Here is a 12,869-nt window from a genome sequence, read left to right as displayed (position 1 = left end):
TTGAAATAATTTGATTTTGTTTTTATTGTTCAGTACATCAATAAATAAGTTGAAGGAAAGACATTCTCTATTTTGATTAATGCTAGTTTGTTCTTTTTATTGTACCTGCTAGGGCTGCACAATTTGGGGAAAATATAGTGGAGTAATCATCGCACTTTTCATCTATAGTATGTACGTTTAAACGTCTGTGTTTAACTTCAAATGGTGTCTTTGACAACCATATTCTATAAAAATTATTTGCATTCTGATTTTGACATCAAGAAGCACAAAAAATATTTTCTTTCTCCTATTCCATGGATTTTACCCATTTTACCCATTTACCAATAGACCAATTTTGAGTAGACGTCACAGTGACGTCACTCGCAGCTGCGCGCGCATAGTGTTGGCAGAAAAACACGGTTGTGGCAAAGAGGCTAGCTGTGTCCCAAAGTGGAGTGCATGCACTTCAAAGTGCACGAAGGACCCTCTAAAGTGCATGAGACGTTCCGCCTCCCCAGGATTTCCTAATTGCGCCACCAGGTGTTCTCAGTTACCGCTCCTGTCACATAGCAACGGTGCGAGAGGAGCGCTGCCATCCTGACAGGTTTACGCCGTATTTCCACTACAGCGTAGCGTTTTCCATTCATTCCTATGGCAGTTGAGTGTAAACGCTGACGGGGTGCATTATGGGATTGAAAGCGGTACGGAGAAACCGTTGAAAGCAGCTGAGAGCGTCAAAAAGGTGGGGCATTCCTCAACTCTATTCAAATCTCGACCGCAAAACACGGGCGACAACCAATCGCTGTGAAAAGTAGGTTTTGACGTATGTTTCCGTGTGTTTGCGGAACTGGTTGATTACGGAGTTGAAATCGCATATCATTGAACAAGTCATGCAAAAGTAAATGCGGTGCTACGTGCTACGCTACGTGCATGCGGTGCTACACGCTCATTTTCAGGCGCATCCGCACCGCATCGAGATAAAAACATCTCAACTTTTTAGACTGCCGCAAACGCACCGCGGGACATGTGACAAAAACCAACCAACTAATTCTTTCCCCTAACAACATTGAAAGCTCTACCAAGATGGAGAAACAGCTGATCTTAGCTGTACAAGGATAGCCATTTCTAAATAAATTCAGTAGCAGAGCAACAGCAAGCGATTTTTAGTGGAGGAAATTTGTCCTTTGAAACTTCCGCATCATCATTAAGAGTGCAGGTCATGGTTGCTTAGCAATGGCGGACGCAATGGGAGCGCAAGCTACAGAGTGCTATGGAAAGGAGAAATCAGCGCACCTAGCGTTTTCCACACGTTTTTAGGCACAATATGTGAACAGCCCCTAACGGTGTAGCAAGTGGAGCGGAGTGGAGCATTTTCCATTCATTCCTTTGGAAACGCTCTTGAGGTGCATTGTGGGATTGAAAGCACTGAGTGGCTGAGAGCATCGAAAAGGTGGGGCATTCCCAAACTTTATGCAGATCTCGAGCGCAAACGCTGGGCATCAACTGATCACTTTGAAAAGTAGATTCTGACGTATGCTTCCGAGTGTTTGTGGAACTGGTGGATTATGAAAATGAAATCACGTATCATTGAACAAGTCATGCAAAAGTAAATGCACTTTGCATGCTTTCATTATATGCTAATGTTTAGTTTGCGATCCGCCATTAAAAGACGAAGATAAAATGCAAACATTCTTTTCAGAGTCGTGCTTTGCATTACATTTCACATGCCCCAAAGCAGTGGCACTGTAGCGTTGCCGGCGGCATTGAGCGTGGTTTTGACGCTGTAGTGGAAATACACCATAAGGGCGTATTTCCACTACAGCGTAGCGAGTGGAGCGGAGCGTTTTCCATTCATTCCTACGGAAGCTGAGCATAAACGCTCTTGAGGTGCATTATGGGATTGAAAGCATCACTGAGAAAGCATTAAGAGCGGCTGAGAGCGTCGAGAAGGTGGGGCATTCCTGGACTTTATGCAGATCTCCAGCGCAAATGCCGGGCGTCAACCAATTGCTTTGAAAAGTAGATTCTGACGTATGCTGAGTGTTTGCTGAACTGGTGGATTACTAAAATGAAATCACATATAATGGAACAAGTCATGAAAAAGTAAATGCACTTTGCATACTTTCATTATATGCTAGTGTTTAGTTTGCCTTAAAAGTAGAAGATAAAACACAAATAGGGTGTAAACCAAGCGGCAACCTCCCGGTCTCCCTCTTGAAGCCAACGTGGCAGTGACTAAAACTGCAATTCATCGACTGGCCGCTAGAGACCTATATGTGGCGTTATAGCATTGCCGGCGGCACTGAAACCATGAAACCATGTGAACCATGAAAACAATCTTCACACCCAGTTTGCATTTTGTATCTTTCTTTTTACGCCGGCTCGCAAACTAAACACTAGCATGTAATGAAGTGATGTAAAGTGCATTTACTTTTGCATGACTTTTTCAATGATGTCTGATTTCAGTTTAGTAATACAGTTCTGCAAACACTCGGAAGCATACATCATCTGCTTTCCACAGCGATTGGTTGACGCACGGCATTTGCGCTCGAGATCTGCAAAAAGTTGAGGAATGCCCCACCATTTTGCCGCTCTCAGCCGCTCTCAATGCTTCCTCAATGCAGGCAAAGCAAGGTTTTTACGTATGTTTCCGAGTGTTTGCGGAACTGGTGAATTACCGGTGATAAACCTAAATGTGCCAATGCTGGACAGGTTTTTTTAATGATAATAACATATGGCCTGATTTTCGGCTGAGCAGGGAGGCCCTGACAGTGCTGTTGGATTTTCTGAGAAGTGAACGGCAACACGGATGGGGTGCCACAGTTGAGACCCTGGTGTTTCTTTTCTGGCTGGCGTGTGGTACATCATACAGAGTGGTCTCCAGAGTGTTTGACATGCCTCGTTCCACTGTCCACCGCATTGTCCACCGCTGAGGAGTTGGTGGCCATTCGCCACCTAGAGAATTACCTCTCTGAAGACCCCAGGACACATGGAGGCAGGCCTGGACTTAAAATTGATGTTGTTTTTCTAATGTTAAACCTAAGCTATGTTGTAAATAGTTGTAAAAAGTATTTTCAGTAACGTATAGAACAATTTGTTTTAATGTGTTAAAAATATTTACAGGACAAAAAATAAAATGTATGGAAGAGTGTTTTGTGAAAAATTATAAGCTGCATTACAAAAATTTACACATTGTAATTTACAAACTTGACATAATTACTTCTCTTTTAACTTCTTAACTTGCATCACATAAATAAACTACAGAAATTAGGTTGTTTCATTGACTGTGACACAAAAGATATTAAAAATGTATTAAAAAAGAGAAAATGGAAACACTTATAAAGAAAGGTTTGCAATCTTAACATTCAATAATATGACAACTAGACATGCATACAAAATACTGAAGTGCTAAAGTTTGGTTAAATTATTTGACATATCTTTCATGACAGCACTACAAAACAAAAGTAAATACTGTTGTCTTATATAGTGGTTGTCTTATTGTTTGTGGGCTTCGATAAAAAAAAAAAAAAAACCCTGTCTGTTAACACTTGTTTCACTAGGTATTTCAATAAATGAAAACACAATACTTGTATTTCAATGTGAATTCCCCAACAGAACTCTCACCCATCATGTTCTTTGAATATAAACTTCATCGGCAAAATTAGCTATATAGACCAAAACCACTTTTTGTACCAGGCTGTAAAAAAAATTTTTTTCTGCTGTAAAGTTGGGCATTTTAACATGGGGAGTCTATGGGATTGACTCCCTTTTGGAGCCAGTCTCTAGCCGTCAGTCGATGAATTGCAGTTTAAGTCACTTCCGTGTTGGTTTCAATAGAGAGAATGGGAGGCTGCCGCTTGGTTGACACTCAATATTAAAAAAAAAAAAAAAAAAATGCATTCTCAGTGGTGAACTGCGTTTTGATGCACTGCTATATTTTATAAGTTTATTAGTTAATATTATAAGTCACTATTTTTAATATGTTACTGCCATGGATATTCTAGAGATGGGCAACTGGCGGCAACTGTCTTTTAGTACAGCCTGCTGGATTACATTAGACCCGGATGAAAAGTAAGTCATGTAAAGATTGCATTCAGTTTATGATGTTATACAGTTATACTATCTCTAACCAGGAGAGGTTGCTAGTTTCCAAATTAATTAAACTACATTCACGCCATCTTGTAATTCCGAGATGAAAACACATGACATTCTACTCTATCTGAATTATGTGTTTCTATGGCAACACTATCAACGCCAAAGCCCTCGCGTGCTCTTGAACTCGTAATTACAACTTGTAAACTCAGAATGTTCTGAGAGTTATGACTTGGACTGGTGACAGATGTATCACGTGACCGCCGCTAGGCTCATTTTGGCGCTACTTAGGTGCTCTGAGTCCGACAACATGGAAAGTAATTACGACATTGCATAAAGGCAGCATTGCATCATAGTAGGACCATGCACTCTAATGTAAACTTTCACTAACATTAGCAAATAATAAATGGAAAAACTGACCATGAAATAGTACTTTCCAGTCAAGATGGTAAAACAGATGATCTTTTTTTTCAAGTTCAAGGGGATACCTATATGTTTGGATTGTTTGGCAAGTTTGGAAATCTGTATTTTTATTTAAATCACCATCACACCACTGCGCACAAACTACGGTCTGTATTTTGGCAGCAACTGGTATGCAATACAGTTTTAAAATGTGTATTATAAAGAGTTATATAGATAACTATATCACATATAATTATACAGGTGCATCTCAAAAAAATTAGAATATCAAGAAAAACATTTTTTTATTGTAACTTATTTTAAAAACTGAAACTTTCATATATTCTAGATTCATTACATGTAAAGTAAAATGTTTTAATTTTCATGATCAGAGCTTACAGCTCATGAAAGTCAAAAATCCAGTATCTTAAAATATTCAAATATTTTCTAAGATCAATCCAAAAACGGATTTGCAAAAAAGAAAAGTTCAAGTTTTTAAAGTATGTTTATTTATGCACTCAATACTTCACAGATTTAAGCATCAGTGAGGTGTGACATGTAAGTGATCAGCCTGTGGCACTGCTGAGGCACTACTGAACATTCAAATCATCTGTATATTGTTGGATTGACTTTCTCATCTTTCTCTTGAAAATATCCCATGGATTCTCAATGGGCTTCAGGTCAGGCATGTTGGCTGGGCCATCAAGCACAGTAATATCATGTTCAGCAAACCACTTGGAAGTGGTTTTGGCACTGTGGGCAGGTGCTAAAGTCCTGCTTGAAAAGGAAATCAGCATCTCCATAAAGCTTGCCAACAGATGGAAGCATAAAGTGCTCCAAAATCTCCTGGTAGATGGCTGCAATGACTTTGGACTTGATAAAACACAATGGACCAACACCAGCAGATGTCACAGCACCCCGAATCATCACTGACTTCAGAAACTTCACACTGGACTTCAAGCAGCTTGGATTCTGTGCCTCTCCGGTCTTCCTCCAGACTCTGGGACTATGATTTCAACATGAAATGCAAAATTTACTTTTATCTGAAAAAAGTATTTTGGACCACTGAGCAACAGTCCAGTTCATTTTCTCCTTAGCCCAGGTAAGATACTTCTGACATTGTTTCTGTTTCAGAAGTGGCTTGGTAGCCCTTTTCCTGAAGACGTCTGAGCGTGGTTACTCTTGATGCACTAACTCCAGCTTCAGTCCGCTCCTTGTGAAGCTCTCCCACGTGTTTAAATCAACTTTGCTTGACAGTTTTCTCAAGCTTGCGGTCACCCCTGTTGCTTGTGCACCTTTTCCTACCCAATTTCTTCCTTCAGGTCAACTTTGCATTTAATATGCTTTGATACAGCACTCTGTAAACATCCACCCCATTCAGTAATGACCTTCTGTGACTTACTCTCTTTGTGGAGGGTGTCAATGATTGTCTTCTGGACCATTGCCATGTCAGCAGTCTTCCCCATTATTGTGGTTTCAAAGAACAAGAGATACCTGGAATTTGTGCTACTTGATTTTTGATTATTAATGGAACTGAAGTAGATACCATTATCTTGTCTTTCCAAACAATCACCTTCTTTTTAAAGAAAAAGTATTGTAGTAAAACACACCAACAAAACACATGGCAATTGTGTCAAATATATTGGTGACCATGAGACAGGACCCTGTTCACAAGTACTGGTTTGTATTGTATTGCATTTTTAAGGTTTTCTGAAATTCACCCAATAATACTGGCACTGTTAGACCAAACCCATTAAATAACTTGAATGGGTTTGCTTACATCATAGTATGAGATCATATACACACCAACATCAAACAATTTCATTTGTTATTGTTATTTATAAGCTTAAGGGATGAGAGTTAAATTCAACAAGAGAAAAAGGAAAACAAAAGAGATTTAAGCTGGTTTTGCTTGTGGATGAAAATTTTTGCACATAAAATAAAGAAATTAATAACATTCAAGAGATAATGAGTTTGGGTTTTCGTAATAAAAAAATAATATCTTTAAGGCTCTTATTTAAAAAAACAAAAACAAAATCAACCCAAAATGTATTGGTTATACTACAGTCACAATAAAAGGGCAGCTGCTTCTTTAACAAGACCACAAAATTAACAAATTTCATCAAAATATTTACAGATAGATTAATTAAACTGGTTACTTATATCTTTGAAGTTGTTGCGCTTGTTATAATTTCGTAGGTCACATGAAAACTTAAAAATGGTGGATGATGTCCGGATGGCATTCTTACTTAACAAGATTTGTAGTATGTACTCTTTTAGTGCTTGTTAAGTAAGTACTTATTGAAATTAAGTACCTACTCATTGAGTATGCCATTTCGGATGTAGCCTATATAAATAATAGTTTTTAAACTTGAATTGTTTGAAGCAATTGGTTTCTGAAATGAAATACTTAACGGTAGCATACTGTAAAAAGGAGACCTGTGAATTAACAGTAGAGAGCTGTAAATAAACAGTATTTTATACAGGCAACCGCAGCTGTCAGTATTTCATCATTATTTTACAGCACAGTTTTATTCTAATGCAGGTGTTATTCCTGCTTTGAAGTATATCGACTCCACTTATTCCAAGAACAAAATAACAAAAATCCCTCACATATGAAATGGATGGAACAGTATCGGCATTTGTCCAGGTGACGGTCTTGTTTAGGAGATGTTTTGATTCAATTGTTTGGAGCCTGTGGAGTTTCCACTGTCAAATACTGTACAATATAGAGAAAGACAAAATACACTAAGATCTGATTTAATACAACATAATAAATGAATGTATTGACTCAAAAACTTACTGTACTTTCTCCAGTTTACAGTGTCTATCCTCCTTTAGAGCAGAGCACAGCTTCACTGCTGAATCTCCTTGTTTATTCCAGCTCAGATCCAGTTCCATATCCAGTGAGGGGTTTGATTTCAGAGCTAAAATGAGTTGAGCACAGCTTTCCTCTCCAATACTGCATTTAAACAGCCTGCAGAGAGTGAAGAATAAGAATGATCTCTGAGATTTTGTTTGAGCTTTTAGGGAGAAAGTTTGTGTTTGTATGAACTCTAAATTTCTCTCTCACACCAGGATCAGTGCTATAGACATTTTAATTTGTCAGCACAAACACAAGCTAAAGAACTAACTGAAATACACTCCACCCACATGATTCCCAATGTGAAGTATGTTAAGTGTTGTAAGGACAAACACAAGCTAAAGAACTAATTGAAATACACTCTACCCACATGATTCCCAATGTGAAGTATGTTAAGTGTTGTAAGGACCATCCATTGGCCCAACAATGGAATCCAGCAGTGTGGCTGAAGGTTTAATGTGTGTGGGTCTTTTACCTGCATTTTTGCAAGGTTTACTTAATTTGTTAGGATTGAGAACAAATTTTACTGAAGCTCTGTGTTTAATTTGACTCCAATTTACAAGTGATCATTAAATTTAAAATGTGATTCCAATTAGTAACTATTCGCAAATGTTGGTTAGTATTATTTGAAACATTTGCTTATTCTGGATTATTCTGACCAGAGGTCATGGATCTCACAATCACAAACTCTTTCTATAATTCAAAGGACTGTGAGGCTGCATTAATTAGGTCAGCTGGAACTGGGAACACTTCCTAAAACACCTGATGTACTTGTTACATCGTAAGAAGAATGACAACCACGCTAATATTAGACTCTTTCATTCTTATTCTGAGGTCACCATAGCCACCCAGATCCAGTCCGCATCCAGTCCAGACGGTGGATCAGCACCTACACAACAAAATCCTCAGTGTTAATTTAATAGTAAATTTAGTCTGGACTCATATAAACACTGAAGTAGTGTTAAAGTTAATGAGATAATTAGGTGATTAACTAAGTGATGATTAAACATTATTGAAGAAACCTGATGTTCACAAGCAGAATCACCAAAGAAAAAAGTCAAATAAGCAACCATTATAGTGGTCAGTGTTTGCATTAGTTGGGCTCTTGACCCTTAATGTTCTAACATTAGATTTTATTTGGCTGCTATTCGTGAGTTGTAACAGCCAGACAAGCCAAGAACAAACATCATCAGGTGGCACTGACTGTGTTTTGGAACAATCATTATGTAGTGATTTGTGTGCTTGAGTTAATATAAGATCTGGCATTTTCAGCACAATTAGACAGATGATCGAAAACAAACAAACAATCAAGAATTTGTGTGAGAATCACAACAACGGTGACCATCAAAAAGCATATTGTAACCAATCAAAACTCATCCATGGCTCCCATCATGCATTGCAGCAGGAATAAATTATGAGCTGAATTGTCTTTGTAATTTCTTTTATGCATACTATTTTCTTTCATTTTTGCTGTTTTCTGTGACTTTTTAGTAGCTTGTTTTTTGGTATTCAGAGTTGATCTGTTTATCTGAACAGGCTGTTTGTCACCGTTGTTGAGATTCATATGCTGGTTCTTGTTGTCTGTGTGTGCCTAAGCAAAGCAAAAAAAAATTATTTACTTATTAAGAAATCTTTCCAAAATGTATAGAAAACACAGGATCTTTTGCTGTGGATTCACTATAGGTGAGTTCAGTGATGTTAAAACATAATCATCACCACCTGATGACTTTTACTCTTGGCTTGGCTGTTTGAACTCAGTTACAGCAGCCAAACTAAATCTAATATTTAAGACTTAAGGGTCAAGAGCCCAACTAATGCAAACACTGACAACTATAATAGTTCCTTAAAAAATTTTGATTTTCTCCTTTGGTGATTCTGCTTGTTAACATCAGGTGTCTTTAATAATGTTCAATCATCACTTTGTTAATCTCCTAATTATTTCATTAACTTCAACACCGCTTCAGTGTTTATATGAGTCCACACTCAGACTGTTAAATTAACACTGGGGATCTTGCTGTGTAGAGACAACCTCCTACAGCCTTGAATGTCAGCAGAGACCATGTGAACTAGACAAGCCCTGGAGACAGATCCACTGTGAAGACCTTGTTGGCCATTGGCAGAAGACCACGATAACCAGACGTGTTCTTTGTTCAATCTGATTTACACTGCAGCCTGGAATTAAATCACACCATGCTGGCTTCACGTGGTCAGAGGAGAACTGGCCCTCCAACTGAGCCTGGTTTCTCCCAAGGTTTTTTCTCCATTTCTGTCACAGATGGAGTTTTGGTTCCTTGCCATTGTCACCTAGACACTGTTTGAAGAAAACTGAACTAAGCTGGATTATGGCATCGCTGAATCAGTGATAAACTGACTTTAAGAAACTGACTGTTTTTTATTATCCTTTTGCATTATCAGCACATGTTTTTTCCTGTTTAACACTGTAAAGCTGCTTTGACACAATCTGTATTACATTAAGTATTAATGTATGCTGTTCCCTCTGATATAAATACTCCTCAAACAGATAAAATGTACAATGTGCCACAGAGTACATGTAAATCTGTTGTTTGTGGATTAGAGTAAGACTTTAATCTGTAATTTTAGTAATTATTTATCTGTATGTTTCATTTTGACTTATACTTATGTACTTTGTTGTTTAATGGTCTATAAGTGTATATACAAACATATATTTGTCTTGGGCACATTCAGTATAATCATTGTATTTGTTCATTTACATTTCGATTCACCCCAAAATAAAAATTATCATCATTTACTTCCCTGCATTTTGATCCTAACCTTTATGACCCTCTTTCTTCTGTAAAATACAAACTTTGAATATTGTTTTGGTACCATTCCTTTCCACTGTGATAAGTTTTTGTGTTCAATTATATAATAACACTCACCACAGTTTCTCCAATTTACAGTGTGGATCCTCCAGTAGAGCAGAGAGCAGCTTCACTCCTGAGTCTCCAGGTTTATTACGGCTTAGATTCAGTTCTCTCAGGTGTGAGGGGTTTGATCTCAGAGCTGAAATCAGAGCAGCACAGCCTTCCTCTCCAATACTGCAGGACCACAGCCTGTAGTGAGAAAGAGAATAATTACTGGTTAAAGTAAATTATTAAAGCACTTAATAGTGTGTTTTGATCAGTGTTTGCTTTAGTTGGGCTCTTGACCCTTGACTTCCTGTGTTCGATCTCTCTCTACATCAATGTTTGTGGCATTATAAAGCAGTGAGATAAATGATATATAGTGAGAAGATGTTAGTTGATTTTATATGATGAGATCATGAGCTGGCCGGATTATATTAAACATATATGTTTTTTTTATGTTTAGTTTTTGTGTTATCAATCCTGTGAAACTACAGAATGCTAGCAAGCTTTTGCTATAGTGAGTGACTCTTAAATCTTTGTAATGCATATAAAAAATTTGAACTCTTGTACTACTTAGACGGCATATGAATCTCAACAATAGTGACAATCAACAAAATGCTTTATGCTGCAATGCATGCTGGGTAACACGATAGTAAAAAATCCCATCATGCACTGAAGTATGAAAAAATGTTGTCACCACTTTTGAGGATCGTTTGATAAGTGTTCATTCAAGTGTATATTCCACCCGGTGTTAATGAGTGGAATAAATATATGGAAGGACTTTTACTTTCTGAGTTTACTTTTAGATTTTACATCTTTGCTCTATATACAAGCTTTTAATAAAACAAGTCCTGCTAAATATTTTAAAAACCACATTACACAGACAATTCATATGTATTGGTATTTTGTCTTTTTGATTGCATTTAATGTGTTATACTTTCAATCAAATGTCCAAATACATATAACTGCAGACTGGAGATCTCTAGAATGGGGCGGCAACTTCAAAAGTGGGCGGAACCTCCAAAATGGGGTGGGGTCTCATCACGCAATGACTTTCCGCATTGGCTCTGGTGTGTTATTGTCTTACATTTCAAAACTAAACTTTATAAATTAACCATTGTTCGTAGTTGATCTCTAATAAAATAAACTATGCTACATAAATAAATACGCTCATTGAGAGCAAAGCCCCAAAGCTCGTGGCCAGTGGTTAATGATATAAATGTTAATTAGCCACGAGCTCTCCCGCGAGCCGTCGCCGTGAAGCGTAGGGGAAAGGTTTTTCTCTATTGCTTTGTTTTAAGCAATGGGGGCATCTCGGGGCTTGAAATGTGCAGAGTAGGAGGGAGTAATGACACTGGATGTAACTAAAAAGGTCCAATTTTCCAGTGAGGTCTGGTTGGGGAGTTACAGAATGGCGTGGTGATCTCATATCGCATAATCATATTAACTGTTTATCTGCCACGCTATTCAGTGCCAATCCTGCCATGCAGTCAATTTCACTAGTTAAGGTTAAGGTTAAATACAACTTGGTGTGAATTGTGCTAAAAAAAACATCACATTATATTCTCTGACAAGTGTTCTGCAGGTAACACTTTATTTTGATAGTCCACTTTAGACGTTCTACTAACAGTAAGTATAATAACTTTGCAATTGCACGTCAGCTAGCCATTAGAGTATTAGTAGTCTGCTTAATATCTTGTAAAACTCCTCTAAACATTGCAAGTACGTCAACTTATTTTACTAACCTTAAACCTAACCTAACAGTCTACTCTGAGAGTTAGTAGACATGTAGTTGCAAACTAATGAGAATTATTTGACATGTAGTTGCAAAGTTACTTATATGTAGTAGAATGTCTAAAGTGGACTATCAAAATAAGTGTAACCCATATCTTTTGAGATGTCCTAACAGCCAGAATTAGCACACAGCGTGTGCACATCCGGTAATGTCCGATTTCCAACCTAACTGATTTATTTTAATAAATGGTTAAAACAACGTATCTATTCAACACTAAACTCATGATACATTACTGTCTGAATTGGTGTACAAATAATTTACTCAGAACACCTCAGAAATGCAATCATTAGAGTTGAGGTACTCTGACTCGTACTCAGACTTAAGTCCGGTCTCGAGTACAGTTTTTAGCAGACTCGGATTTGTCACGGACTCGGATGCATTTTTACTCGGACTTGACTTGGACTCGAGCATTTTGGATTCAGAAAATATTCAAAGTCCAACCGAGTCCAGGGACAGTTGACGGAAATGCCACTGACTCGATGCATTATCATGAAAGTGATATTCAGTATTTGCATGTGTTTTTAAGTCTTGTCCATAAGGCTACTGGAAAGCCGGTGGGTTTATGTGCGTACACACTCAAAGCGCGCTCACAGAACGGGCCTCTCAGTCAGTGTGCCGAAGCCGAGTTCTCTTTTGCTTAAGTTCTGTTAAAGTTCTGTTATTGATACACACATGCTCATCTTGGAGACTATTCATGTAAATGCAAATGTTTTGTCTTAAGTAAACCTGAACAGTTGGGAGAAATACTAATATTTGATCTGTGCGTCAGATCTTAAAGCGACAGCAATGTAAACCTACAGCCGCTGACCGCGTTATAAATGTTAATCAAACAGCAAAAGAAAAACAGAAAATCACTGAATGTTCTTGATAGAAT

The 12,869-nt window shown here is 37.8% G+C and overlaps 1 pseudogene; it reads right to left on the bottom strand.

Moving 5' to 3' along the window:
* Window positions 1–4,860: 4,860 nt before the first annotated feature.
* The window catches only part of LOC127153543 (NACHT, LRR and PYD domains-containing protein 12-like), a 30,080-nt pseudogene continuing 22,071 nt past the window's right edge, over window positions 4,861–12,869 (bottom strand).

The sequence above is a fragment of the Labeo rohita genome, chromosome 22 (assembly GCF_022985175.1).
Source record: "Labeo rohita strain BAU-BD-2019 chromosome 22, IGBB_LRoh.1.0, whole genome shotgun sequence".
Lineage (NCBI taxonomy): Eukaryota > Metazoa > Chordata > Actinopteri > Cypriniformes > Cyprinidae > Labeo > Labeo rohita.
The sequence above is the reverse complement of the archived record's forward strand: the minus strand, read 5'-3'. Positions and strand labels throughout refer to the sequence as shown.